A 12,867-nucleotide genomic window follows, 5' to 3' on the forward strand; every position below is an offset into this window, starting at 1 on the left:
AAAAATTGCTAGGAATGGTCATTTGCATGCCGGGGCAACAGAACCAAGATCCCTCAATTCTGCATCTCTGTGGCATAAGGAGGATTTCCATAAATCAAGCTTTCTTCTATCCCAAATAACACCTACGTATGCCAGGGAAATGCACTATTTGAAAAAGGCTATTCAAAGACAACTTTTGCTTTTCACCCACTAATCTATTATTAAGTGTAGATTTAAAAAACCAGTTTGAAAATCAGGTCTCAACCACAAGGCACATCCACTAAGAATAAACCAAATTAAAACGAATGATTCTCTAAATATTTGGTGTCTTAAATAAGTTTGTCCCAGACATATGTAAGCTAGAGTCACCCCTTCCTTTGAGTTTTAAATATATTTGGCCTAAGCTGCCATCCCAAGTCCTCAGAGTCTAACATCCTCCCAAGATTTTTGTGGAATCATCAGGGTTTATGTTCCTCTTGATTACATCTGCCTGTAAGTTCCTACCCCCTGTTACTCTCCCTGTCACACACATTTTATTTCTCAAGGCCCTTCTCTTCTCTGCACTGTGTGGACCCAGGGAGTCACAGCTTCCTTTTCTGGTGTTCCTTGCTCATGTCTGTCATTGTCAACACTTTGAGCTGACCAAGAGGAATGCAATGCCAATACCTTAAAATTGGCCATTAGAGATCTCAAGTCTACTTGACCCCTAACTCAACCTCTACCTCAGACTTCCAGAACTGGCAGAATAAGCTCTGTTCCAGCCACTGTGGCCCTCACGGTTTCTCAGTCATGCCAAATTCATTCCTACCCCAGGGCCTTTGCACTTGCCAGATGACTGTCCCTCAAATAGCCTCAAGATTGCATTGTCACTTCCATCATGGCTGTGTACAATGTTACTGTATCAGAGACATCTTCCTGATCATTCTTTATAAGCACACCTTGATCTTCCTTTCCTCCTTTGTCTCTGTAGTTCTCATCAACACCTGCCATACTGCATATTTTTTTGCTCACTTTTTTTTATCTGCCAGAACTCATGTCTCGTAAGGGTGGTGACTTCGCCTACTCTCCTGCATCCCCAGGATCTAGGACGGAGGAGTACATAGTGGGAGAACTCATGACCTAGGCTAGAATCCAAATGCTTCTACCAAAAAAAAAAAAAAAAAAAGTAAATTATCTCATTAATAATTTTAGATTGGTTAGAGGTTTAAACGACCATATGTTGGATATTTAGGGATAAATAAAATATGCTATTAAATTAATTTCACCTATTCACTTTACTTTTTTTCAAGATTTGTTTACTTGAGAGAGAGAGAGAGAGCAGGGAGAGGGAGAGAGAGTCCCAAGCAGGTTCCACACTCAGTGCAGAGCCCAACATGAGGCCCAATCTCACGACCCTGAGATCACAACCCAAGTGGGAACCAAGAGTTAGTCCCTTAACTGACTGAGCCACCCAGGTACCCCTCACTTTACTTTTTAATGCAGCTATTAGAAAATTTTAGATTACGTATGTGGGGGCACCTGGGTGGTGCAGTCAGTTGAATCTCTGACTCTTGGTTTCGATTCAGGTGGTGATCTCAGGGTCGTGAGATAGAGCCTCACAATGGGCTTAGCATGGAGTCTGTTTGAGGTTCTCTCTCTCTCTCCCTCTGCCCCTCTTGCTCATGGTCTCTCTCTCTCTCTAAAATAAATAAATCAAATCTTTAAAAATAAATAAATACATTACATATGTGACTTGTATTCTATTTCAATTGGACAGCACTGTTCCAGATTCTTGCTCTCCTCTCACACACATATATGTGTACATATATATTGTGTTTATTAAAATAGGAGCACACTGCACATACTGTCTCATACACCTGCTGTTTTTACCTAACAATTTACCAGAAACATTTCTGCATGTCAGGAAATTAGATTCTCATTGTTATTTTTAAGGACTCCAGAGTATAACACTAAGTGCCTCAGAGTTTATTTAACCTGTAATAGGATTTTTCTAGGCTACTTCTTTCCTTTTCTTCTCTTCCCTCTTTCTCTTCCTCTTTTTCTCTGTTATTGGCATAGAACACCCTGTGACAAGTTGCATTATAAGAAACCATGTGTACGTGTCCTGTTACTTCCCTAGAATAAATTCCTAAAATATATTTAGGATTCCTAAGAACCAAATAAGTGATGAGCGCCTTGGACCAGCCACTTTACGAACTGGGGATGCTATGAGGTGAAACAGCAGAGTGATTTCAAAAGCCTTTGACCAATGGCTTCAAGGTTCAGGTGCACATGGTCCCAGAACGCAAGACACAGTGTAATGGGGGGTTGGACATATAGGGTCCTGGAGACAGACAAGTCAGGTTCTGATCCCAGTTCTCTGTCACGTCTGACCATGTGATTTCCAGCCAGTTTTGTAACCTCTCTGAACCTTGGTCTCCATACCTAAGAAATAGGATTATCAATTGTACCTCCCGTATAAGATTACTCTTAGGATTGAACGAGATGCCAGGTTTAATTACTCAGTACAGTGCCTGGCTCTTGGCAAATCTTTCGGTAATTATTAACATTTTTGAGATCTTGTTTGGATCTGCCAATCAACACACATACATGCACACATACATGCACACAGATTTCTGCATTTATATCATACTCTCCCCTCTCTCAACTACTTTTTTCAAATAGAGATCTATTTGCTAAAATAAAATTGAAATGGGTAAAGAATACGAGGCACAATTTATACTAGATATATCTGCAATTACTAACTCTGAATTAAACATATCCCTTCATGAATAATGAAGCAGAAATAGGCCAAAGGAAAAATGAGATAAGATCTTAAATCCATGTATTTTTAATTGCTTCATTATCTAAAATTTGCTATGAATAGCAGTGGATACAGTTTGCTGTTTAAAGCACAAAAAGAAATAAGAATTTTCAGCCAAATCACAAAAGGCTATCAAAAATTAATTTTGTGTGCTGTGATCATGGAAAATGTAAGTGATTTTGAGGCAGAGTGACATTAAAAAATGCCATTTATATGCTAATAATAAATGTATTTTCTTCATTTTGATGCAAAATAAATTTTATTTTCATTTTAATGAACTGTAATGAATTATAAGCTTTCTCTTTTTATCTTTGGGTAAAAGTTCGGGACAGATAGCAGAAGGTTGGCAGATGACAGGCAAAAGGTCTGAGAGGGAATGAAAAAGGGACAGATCCTGTCAGCTGGTAGTGACCTCCTAAACTGCATGGGAACCTTTGGAGTTGAGGTGGTTTTCTTTAGGTTTCTAGAAATTTCCAACAGTCAGATTTACCTCAGAGGTGGCAAACTATCCATTGGTGCCATATTAGAAAAGGGTATCTATGAACTATACTGAATTAATCATCCTTTATTTCTTACATGGAGCAACACGCAGTTATGACTCTTGGCATGAATACCACTCTCTGAAGGACATTTTTCAATAATAATTTATTCTTTGCCGAAGCCTGACTCTTGTCTGGCACTTGGCTAAGTATTCGATCCGTTCTTCTATCTAATCTTCATGAGGGCCCTAAGAAGGTAGTATTATTATAATCCTCGTCTTACAGATGAGAAACTTAAAACCCAAAGGAGGTAAGCAATGTCACAGATTGTCAGTTGTGGAGTTTAGATTTCAACTCATATCTGTCTATGAGTTAAGCGTCATACATTTACTTATGTATAACACTGACTCCTTTTTAAAAAGAGGAAATGGCATGTTAATGTTTAAGCCAAATAAATGAATTGCGAATGGTAAAATGTCAGGCATCTGTGAGGAAAAAATGCTCGTGGTTGGAGGGGGGCGGGCAGGAAGACACTGGGGTGCCCTGGGATGTCACTGCCCATTCTGCCTCCAGGAGGGAGGAACCTGCTGAGAACCTCACTTATGTCCTGGCTACAGTTTAAAGCCCAATTAGTTACCTGACCATCTGAAAGTATGGAGTGCTCGAGACTTCCACACACATGTGTCAGGGCATCGGTGGAAAATACCCAGAGCCCTGCTTGGCTGAGAGGCCATTCATTCTTCCTTGAGGGTCTGCCATTATTCTCTGATATCTGACTTCTTTGAAGTGAGGAGCCAAGTTTCCACATTCATTTCTGTGTGCCCCTCATCCCTTACTCTTAGATCGCGGACTGCATTTGCTGACTTGGTTGTTGATGTTAATTCCCTTTAACCAGGGTCTCTTTAAATGGGACCTTGTGAGTTATGGAGCAGTAATTCACCCCTTCAGATCTAGTGGACCCAAGGTCACAGGCCAGCTCCTATTAAATGGAAAGGTCTGAATTATTATCCTATAATTCACCTCTTGGAAGTGTCTTAATTCAATTACACTGTGTCCCTGGATGACAATTAAAAGAAATAGAAAAAGGGTTCTGGATCTTTTTTTGTTACAATCCAAAGTAATTTGCAGTGCCAGAGAGTTCTTCCTCTCAAGTTGTTAGGAAATTAAACAGAAAGATGAAAGAAAAGAGCCTCTTATCACTAGCAATGCTACACTGTAGACAATCAGTCGTGCCTTAACTGATGGAAACGTGGCAGGGGTCACAGCAATCAAGTGTCTTCTCTGTAACCAAATAAATCCTTTTGATTTATATCTCCCTGCCACACACACGCACACACGCACACACGCGCGCGCGCGCACGCACGCACGCACACTATTCTCATTTTTGCATTGTTCTCATAGTAAGTTTAAGACTGGTGCTCTGTTCTGTTCTGTTCTAACCCGCCCCTTAGGACAACATAAGACTTTGTCTGATAAATGCAGATGGCTAAGGCTTGGTGACCTGACTTGCTTCAAGAGAAGCAAAGATAATCCAATTTTGGCAATAACCAAAGAATTTGAGATTCCCTTGGGTCATAGTTTGTGTTCTCCCAGAAGCAGACCCTGAGACAAGGATTCATACATGCATAGTTGATGTGAGAGGGAAAAGTAGTGAGATTGGGGAGGGAAAGACGCCAGTTCTCAGGGTATCAAGTAAGATACTCCTATGGGCGACCGAGGCTCAGTCCCGCTGGGGAGCCCTAGGGAATGGTGCAGAACAGAGCGGTAGGGAGTGGAGATATTTATACCAACTTCCCTCAGGCACAGGTTGAGAGCTGCTCAGGAAAATGATAAATTGGCCAACTTTGTCCCTGCTGTCCTCATGCACTTCAGGAGCCTAGGATTCTCATTTGACCATCTGATCGCCTTCATTCCACTTCACCTACATGGACATGGTCAAAACTATAAAACGTGGTTCGCCTGAGTGGCTCAGTCGGTTGAGCATCTAACCTCTGGCTCAGGTCACGATCCTGGGGTCCTGGGATCGAGTCCCACATTGGGCTCCTTATTCAGAAGGGAGCCTGCTTTTCCCTCTGCCTCTGCCTCTCCCCCTGCTCTTGCTCTCTCTTTCTCTGATAAATAAAAACTTAAAAAAAAAACCTACAAATGCCTTCTGAAGCTCATAAACACTCATCCTCAAGTCAGTAAAGGGCACAGATAAAAGCTTGCACGTTCCCGGCTCAAGTCCTGTCTTGTGATCATGAGCAGTTATTATTAGTCATGTGATCGCAAGTAGTTACTACCATGAGACTCCAGTTTCTCATCTGCAAAATGGAGGGAGTATTTCCCAGGGTACTGTGGGAAATAAATGCGCTCAGGTCCTTACCTTAGTAGGACGCCTAGCACACAAAAGCCCACTATGATCCAAGGAGGTTGATGAGGCTTTACTTTGGGGGTAGTCAGGAAAACCATTTCTCCTGAAATGGGCAGGTCTTTAATTCACTACCCCTCCCATCTTAACCTGGTCCCTTTCTAACTTTCTAGACCAATTTACTCTCAAATGCAGAAAACAGATGTCTACCAAGAATCTAAGTAGAGATCATCCTCTGATGACATACAAACCACATGTAGGCAACATATATGGTTTTAGAAACATCTTGCAAAGTATATTAAAATGAATAAATGTATTTAAAATTTCAGATTTCTGGGGTGCCTGGGTGGCTCAGTCGGTTAAGCATCTAACCTCTGGCTCAGGTCACGATCCTGGAGTCCTGGGATCCAGCCCCGAGTTGGGCTCCCTGCTCAGCGAAGAACCTGCTTCTCCCTCTCACTCCCCCTGCTTGTGCTCTGTCAAATAAATAAATAAAATCTTTTTTAAAAAATAAAATAAAATTTCAGATTTCTACTGAAATTTCAAAAGGTCTTGCCACACTGGGTCCAACTGCCATTTCACAGCATTGAGTAGACGTGAGGCACAGCTGCTTCTAGCCTGGGTGAGCCCCCCCAGTGTCTCCCAGTTCCCACAATTGCCTATTTTAATGGCCTGCTTTATTCCTTCCAATTACCTGCCTGGCCTCTGCAGGCATTTTTGAGTTTATAACTTCTATTCTAGTTCTTCCGACCAAAAACAGTTGCTCTAGACATACTCCTGCCTAACAACAAAGGTCTATCCAAAATGATTTATCTTTCACCTCATTTTAATGAAGAAAAGACTACTGAAATGTGAGTCATATAATCAGCTATGAATACGGCATGCAGCAGGGTGGATGTTGCCACTGCTTAGGAAATACTAGTGGAACAAGTCTGGCTTAGAATAGGAAACTGCTCCATCAGCAAGAATTAGAGAACCAGGCTGGGCAGTCATCGGACTAAAGGAGCGAACAGGCACAAAGCCACAAGTGTGCAGCCCACAGAGACGAGGTAAGGCGGGCGCCCGCGCTTTAGTCTAATAGGCTTGTAATTGGCTGATCTCCATCGGCCTCTTGTGAATAGGACATCTTTTGTACCTGGGGTGGTCACAGACATGGAAATGAGGAGCTGTGGGTGGTGATTACTTAATAAGGAGGAGTGCTGGGCACGTGGTGGAAAATTGCTTCTGCTGAAGCATAAAGGAAATGGGTCAGCATTTTGCGAGGTCTGGAGGGAAGAGGGCCATCTCTGAGCTTCTGGCCCATCTGCTCACTTTAAGAAACTTGCTGACCTCATCAACAGATTCCATCCACAAGCATGTTCTATTTAGCACAGGATTTCCCAACCTTGGCATTACTGACATTCGGGGCTGGATCATGCTTTGTCGTTGGGGGTTGTCCTGCACTTTGCAGAATTTTAGCAGTTTCCTTGGCCTCAGTCTCCACCTGTGTGCTATCTACCAGGAGCAGGCCCTCCCCAGATGTGCAACCACAAATACCTCCAGATGTTGGCAGTGTCCCCCGGGAAGCAAAATCACTCCTGGTAGTGAACCACTGGTTTTAGCCTGTGCGGCATTAAACTATTTTTTTTAAATCAGTAGACTCTCTTTTAAAATTAAGGAGTATCACTTTAAATCTTAATTGCTGGCCTCTCTATGAAAAGGTCAAATGAGTTAGCAATACTGGGTCCAGCCCCTTCCCTCTACATCTTAGCCTCTGTTACCCCTCTACCTCCACCTCTTGTACTTCTGCCCCCCAATTCCTCCTCTCGACTCAGTCTCCTCCAGCCACACAAATTCCTGTCCAGATGTGCTCCTGCCTCAGGGCCTTTGCACTTGCTGTTCCTGCCACCTAGAAAGTTTTTCCACAGATATGAACATGGACTGCTCCTCACTTCCTTCAGGTCTTCACCCAAGCATCACCTTCTTGGTAGGGGTCTTCTCTGGCCACTCCATCTACAACTTTAATACTTCTCCCCTCCGAATTTCCTATCCCCATTCTCAATTTTATTTTTTCTCATTAGCATTTATCTAACCGGTTATATAAGCAACTGTCTTTACTTAAAATCTTGATAGGATGTTCATCATAGATATCCTGCATTCATTTTACTTTTTTAATACTGCATTAAAATACCACTTATCTTGATCACTGAGTTTTTTGCCATTCTCCCCTAAATTTTGCAAAGTGCATGCCTCATTTGCCCCACCCTAGTCCTGGCACCATTACATACACTGACTTATTTATCTTGCTTATTGTGTGTCTACCTCCAGCACAACATAATCTCCATGAGGGCAAGGCTTTTTTATCTATTTTGTGCACTGCATTAGATTTGTGCAGAGGATATAGTATGTGTGTAATACAAAATGAACAACTGAATGAATTCCTGCCTGGCAATATACTGAACTATAGCTGAGATTCCATATCTCAGTTTTATTCCTAAATTCATTCATTCATTCATTTTGCAAACACATAGAGGACACCTACTAAATGCCAGGCATTGTGCTAGCTCCCAGAAAGGAAGAGGTGAGTGAGTTCCATCTGTCCTAAAGCTTAGGGAATGGATGGGGGCCAATTACAATATAGAGAAATAAGTTGCTGTGTAGAAACAGAAAGGTTAGAACTTTAACATATGAATTGGGCAGGGGAAACTCACAAATCATCACATAACAGCGGGAGTAGATAACATAGAAGGTTTCCATCAGCAGTGCACATGCTCTAGCTTCATGGAACCAAAACTTTTCCCAAAGATCAAGAGACACAGTCCATATTCACCGTCATTCATTCCACAAATATGTACTGAGTATCCATTAGCTGCAAATCACTCTTGTAAGCCCTAAGAATACCACAACAAGCAAGTCAGAAGCAAGCATAAAACAATGAATTCTAAAATTGCTATCTAATTGCTATTGTAAGTGGTCTGAAGAAGATGTAAGGAGTATCAAAAGAGCTGGGCAGGGGAACCCAACTTAGACTAGAATCAGTGGAGCTTCCCCGAGAAGACAACATTTGAGCCCTATGAAAAGAGCTGATGAAACAAAAAACGCAAAGGAGTGAGGGCATTCCAAGCAGAGCACACAGGATGTGCAAAGGCCCTGAGGTGGAAGGAGCTAACAGAAAGCCAATGGCACTGAACTGCAGACTGCAAGGTCAGAGTGAGATGTGGTAGAGATGGACAGGTAGGCAAAGGGTAAGCCACACAGGATGCTGTGAGCAATCAGCGCATCTTTGTCTTATCCACAGGTTGCATTGGTCGTAGTAGGGGAGAGCTTCAGGACAGAGCCATGGAGGGAATGTGAACAGGGAAATGACTAAAAGGTGTAACAAGTCTGACCAAGAGTGAAGTCCAGAGAATATCTAGAAAGAGAACACTACTTGGAAATGGCATCTGGTTTTTCTTGGCCACCTTCATGCTATCTAAATAATTGGGAAAGAGCAGACAAAGCCAGCAGGGAAGAAAGAAAACAAAAACCAGGCAGGAGGCCTTGGCCAAGGAAAGGAAATCCAAGAACAATGCCACCACACCCACTGTCATGCTCCTCTCCAGCAGAATCCAGGCTCTGAATTGTTTAAGATGTTTTTGAGTCACTTTCTTAACGTACACTGGAAATTGCACAGGTTTCGTTTTGTCTTTAATCAAGTGAAAATGCACCATAATTTTGTTTAGTCATTAAAATGTTCTATAGCAAATCTTGTCAACAAGAGCCATTTAAAGGATTTTAATCAGTCTTAGTCAATCTCAAACAAGGTCGCGGTACAGGATTTGCAACAAGACAAGGGGGACGCGAGATGCCCAAGACAGGCAGCCTGCGCATCCTGCATCCATTGCTGAGAGCTGTTTCTGCTCCCCTTGCTTTTTTTCTGCTGTTCAGACTTGCCAGTTTTCACATCTATCACCATGTCCAACTTAGCTTACACATATGAGAGTCATTCCACAGGGTCTGGAGGCAGAATCCATGAATGGGTGGTATTACCCACGAGGGAGGCAGGTACTCTCTTTGGATTTAAGTTTAAAAAAAAAAAAAAAGAATCATCCCTTATGTGTCTTTGTCTCCTAGAAAATGCTATAACCCATGCAAATCCTATAAGGATTAGAGATCCCCGAGCAGAAGGGAAAGCCCAGAATGTGCTGCTGGAACTGGAACATTAAGGTATCACCCCAGAATGAAATGTCCAGCCAGCAACCTCTCTTGAATTTTACCATTTCAGACATCCATTCACATGTGCATCTGAGAGGACCCTTTTGCCCCGCGCCTTTCCCCAAAGAAAGGTGACCTTGCTGAAACAACCCACTCTTGGCCAGAAACTTCCTTTCTCTTCCCCCTTTTGCCTATGAAAGCCTTTTTTTTTTTTAAGATTTATATTTATTTATTTGACAGAGAGAGTGCACAAGCAGGGGAAACGGCAGAGGGAGAGGGAGAAGCAGACTCCTTGCTGAGCGGGGAGCCCAACGCGGGGCTCGATCCCAGGACCCCAGGATCATGACCTGAGCCGAAGGCAGACGCTTAACCGACTGAGCCACCCAGGCGCCCAAAAACCTTCCATTTTGCACAGCTCCTTGGAGCTCCTTTCTATCTGCTAGATGGGATGCTGCCTGATTCAGGAATTGTTGAATAAAGTCAATTAGACCTTCAGATTGACTCAGTTGAATCTTGTGCTTTTTAACAATGATAAGAGCAGTTTATCAAATTGTCATTTAGAAGTCCCACCAGAATCTTCAGCTGAACGGATCTACATAAAGTCTCATGAGAGAGTCTGCATCACATGGATTCTGGGATCAGAAAGCCTAGGTCTGAAATCCTGGCTCTGCCATTTACCACTTGTGGGACCTCAGGAAAGCCACTTAAGGGGGCGCCAGGGTGGCTCAGTTGGTAAGCATCTGCCTTCAGCTCAGGTCATGATCTCAGGGTCCTGGGATCGAGTCCCACGTCAGGCTCCCTGCTCAGTGGGGAGTCTGCTTCTCCCTCTGCCTCTCCCCCCTGCTCCTGCTGTCTCTCTCTCAAATAAATAAAATCTTTTTAAAAATTTTAAAAAATAAAAATAAATAAAAAAAAGGAAAGCCACCTAACCCTCTGTGCCTCAGGCCTCCATTTGTAAAACAGGAATCACGATGGTCCCTCCGTCACAGGGGTGCTGGGAAGGGCACACGAGTGGATGACTGTAACCTGTTTAAGAACGGTGCATGGTATGTCGTGAGCTCCATAGGCGTCTAAGTCTTACTTACGCCCTGAAAGTCATGCCCAAACGTGATTCTCCTGGGATTCTCATCTCAGAAAATGGCATCACCCTCCATCCAGGCACCAACACCAGGATGGGCTACATCCCACAGTGTTCTCTGTACTTCCTTCTTCTACTTGTGACAAATCCAATTTTAAATGGTTATTTGGTTATTATTAATGTCGGTTTCTCTCTCCCACTCAACTCTAAGATCTAAGGCAGTTGAGAGTTTGTGTCTGTTTTTCAGGGACTGGCCCACAGTATTGAATGAATGAGGGACTAAAACAGTTGCAGGTCTCGTGGACTGTTAACAATTAGAAACTTTTAAGAAGTTAAGAAAATTAAAATGGATGATGATACAGGGAGTGTGATACTGTGATTTATAATAAGAAATATATATTTTGGTTTCTGTCCCCATTTCTGGCATAGAGCTCCTAAAACCCTTTTAATTTCCAAAGTGTTAAGAGTGATCAAGGTGTATTTTGTTACGTTAATGAGGTGGCTTTTGGGGGTGCCTAAGGATGGGGGCTGGTTGCTAGTAGACCAACCATGTGATCAGAGGTCTGAAAGGGTCAGTTTTCCCCCACACCCCCAATGCCAGGGAAGGGAGGGGGCTAGAAATGAGTTCAATCACCAATGGTCAATGAGTTCATTGATCATGCCTATGTAATGAAGCCTCTGTAAAAACCCAAAAGGATAGGGTTTGGAGAGCTGCTGGGCTGATGAACACATGCTCACATGGGTAAAGTGGCGTGCCCAGAGGGGGCATGGAAGCCTCACATCCTTTCCCCACACCTTGCCCTATGCATCTCTTCCATCTGGCTGTTCCTGAGTTCTATGCTTTTATGATAAACTGATGATCTGGTAAGCAACATGTTTCTCTGAGTTCTGTGAGCTGCTCTAGCAAATTAAACAAACCCAAGGCGGGGGTCACTAGAACCTCTGACCTATAGCCAGTTGGTCACAACTCCAGGTAACAACCTGGGTTTGCAACTGGCATCTGAAGTGGGCAGAAGGGGGTGGAGGGAGACAGTCTTGTAGGACTGAGCCCTTAGCCTGTGGGATCTGATGTAGATAGCGTCAGACTTAAGTTGAATTGTAGGACACCCAGCTGATGTCTGAGAATTCTTTGTTGGTGTGGACCTCACACATACACACAAGACACGCACACCCCAGAATTGGTGACCAGAACTCTTTCAGGGTTAAAAAAACAAAAAAACAACATTCATTGCTTTGCTTGATGACACAGGGAAGGCGGAAGAGTTTGTGAGGATATAGCTAAGATTGCCTTTGTCTGGTCTGCTTGGCTACTTTTTCTTTAGGACGGTGGGGAAACAATGCCTAAAAATGTGACTTGGAGCCATCTGACAGGTGGAGCTGGGAAAGGCTGGAGGAGAGGGGAGAGTTTCCAAAAGAAGGCGGCTGCCCAGAAGGTGTTGCTTCAGTATTGTGAGTCTTCACCGTTCTTAAGCTAAGGCCATATTTCCAGCTCCTTCCCGGGTGTCCAACCACATGGCCTTCAGACTCAAACCAAACAAGCCAAAACTTGATTTAGTCTGTCAATTTCTCCCCCAAATGTCCTCTTCCTGGGTCTGTGACATTAGCATTCACCTCATCACCCAGCACTAATCAAACAAGTCCTCCTAGATTTTACCCTTCTTCCTTCATCCTCCTCTCGCCCCATACTCACCCCATCGGTAATAGATTGGAAGTGAGATCAACAGTTCTTCCTACAATATCTAGACAGGAGGCGTGGAGAGTTTGCTACAGAGCTTGGCCCACGACAAGGCCTCATACGTGAGTTCCCTTCTCTGCCAGACAGAACCCCTTGTGCTCGTGGGCAGGGATCCAGTTGGCAAAGACAGTCTGCATTATCCCGAAATTGGGCACCGCAGCAAGGATGTCCTGGCCCAATTAAATTCCTTTCCATTTGTTTATGGAAATTCAAAGATATTCCAGTTCTAGACTGCATTTCCTCTATCTTCCTCAAAGCAGGCCAAGAAAA

General features: G+C 43.3%; 1 long non-coding RNA gene across 2 annotated transcripts in view; it reads right to left on the reverse strand.

Annotated features, from left to right (window-relative positions):
- LOC113932291 overlaps positions 1-6,043 on the reverse strand; it is a 111,485-nt gene extending 105,442 nt beyond the window's left edge. For both annotated transcript variants that reach the window (XR_004819360.1, XR_003523025.1), the window contains exon 1: positions 5,984-6,043. This is a non-coding gene — a long non-coding RNA (uncharacterized LOC113932291). The remainder of the gene's footprint in view (positions 1-5,983) is intronic.
- Between the last annotated feature and the right edge of the window lie 6,824 nt (positions 6,044-12,867).

This window comes from Zalophus californianus, chromosome 10 (genome assembly GCF_009762305.2).
Source record: "Zalophus californianus isolate mZalCal1 chromosome 10, mZalCal1.pri.v2, whole genome shotgun sequence".
NCBI lineage: Eukaryota > Metazoa > Chordata > Mammalia > Carnivora > Otariidae > Zalophus > Zalophus californianus.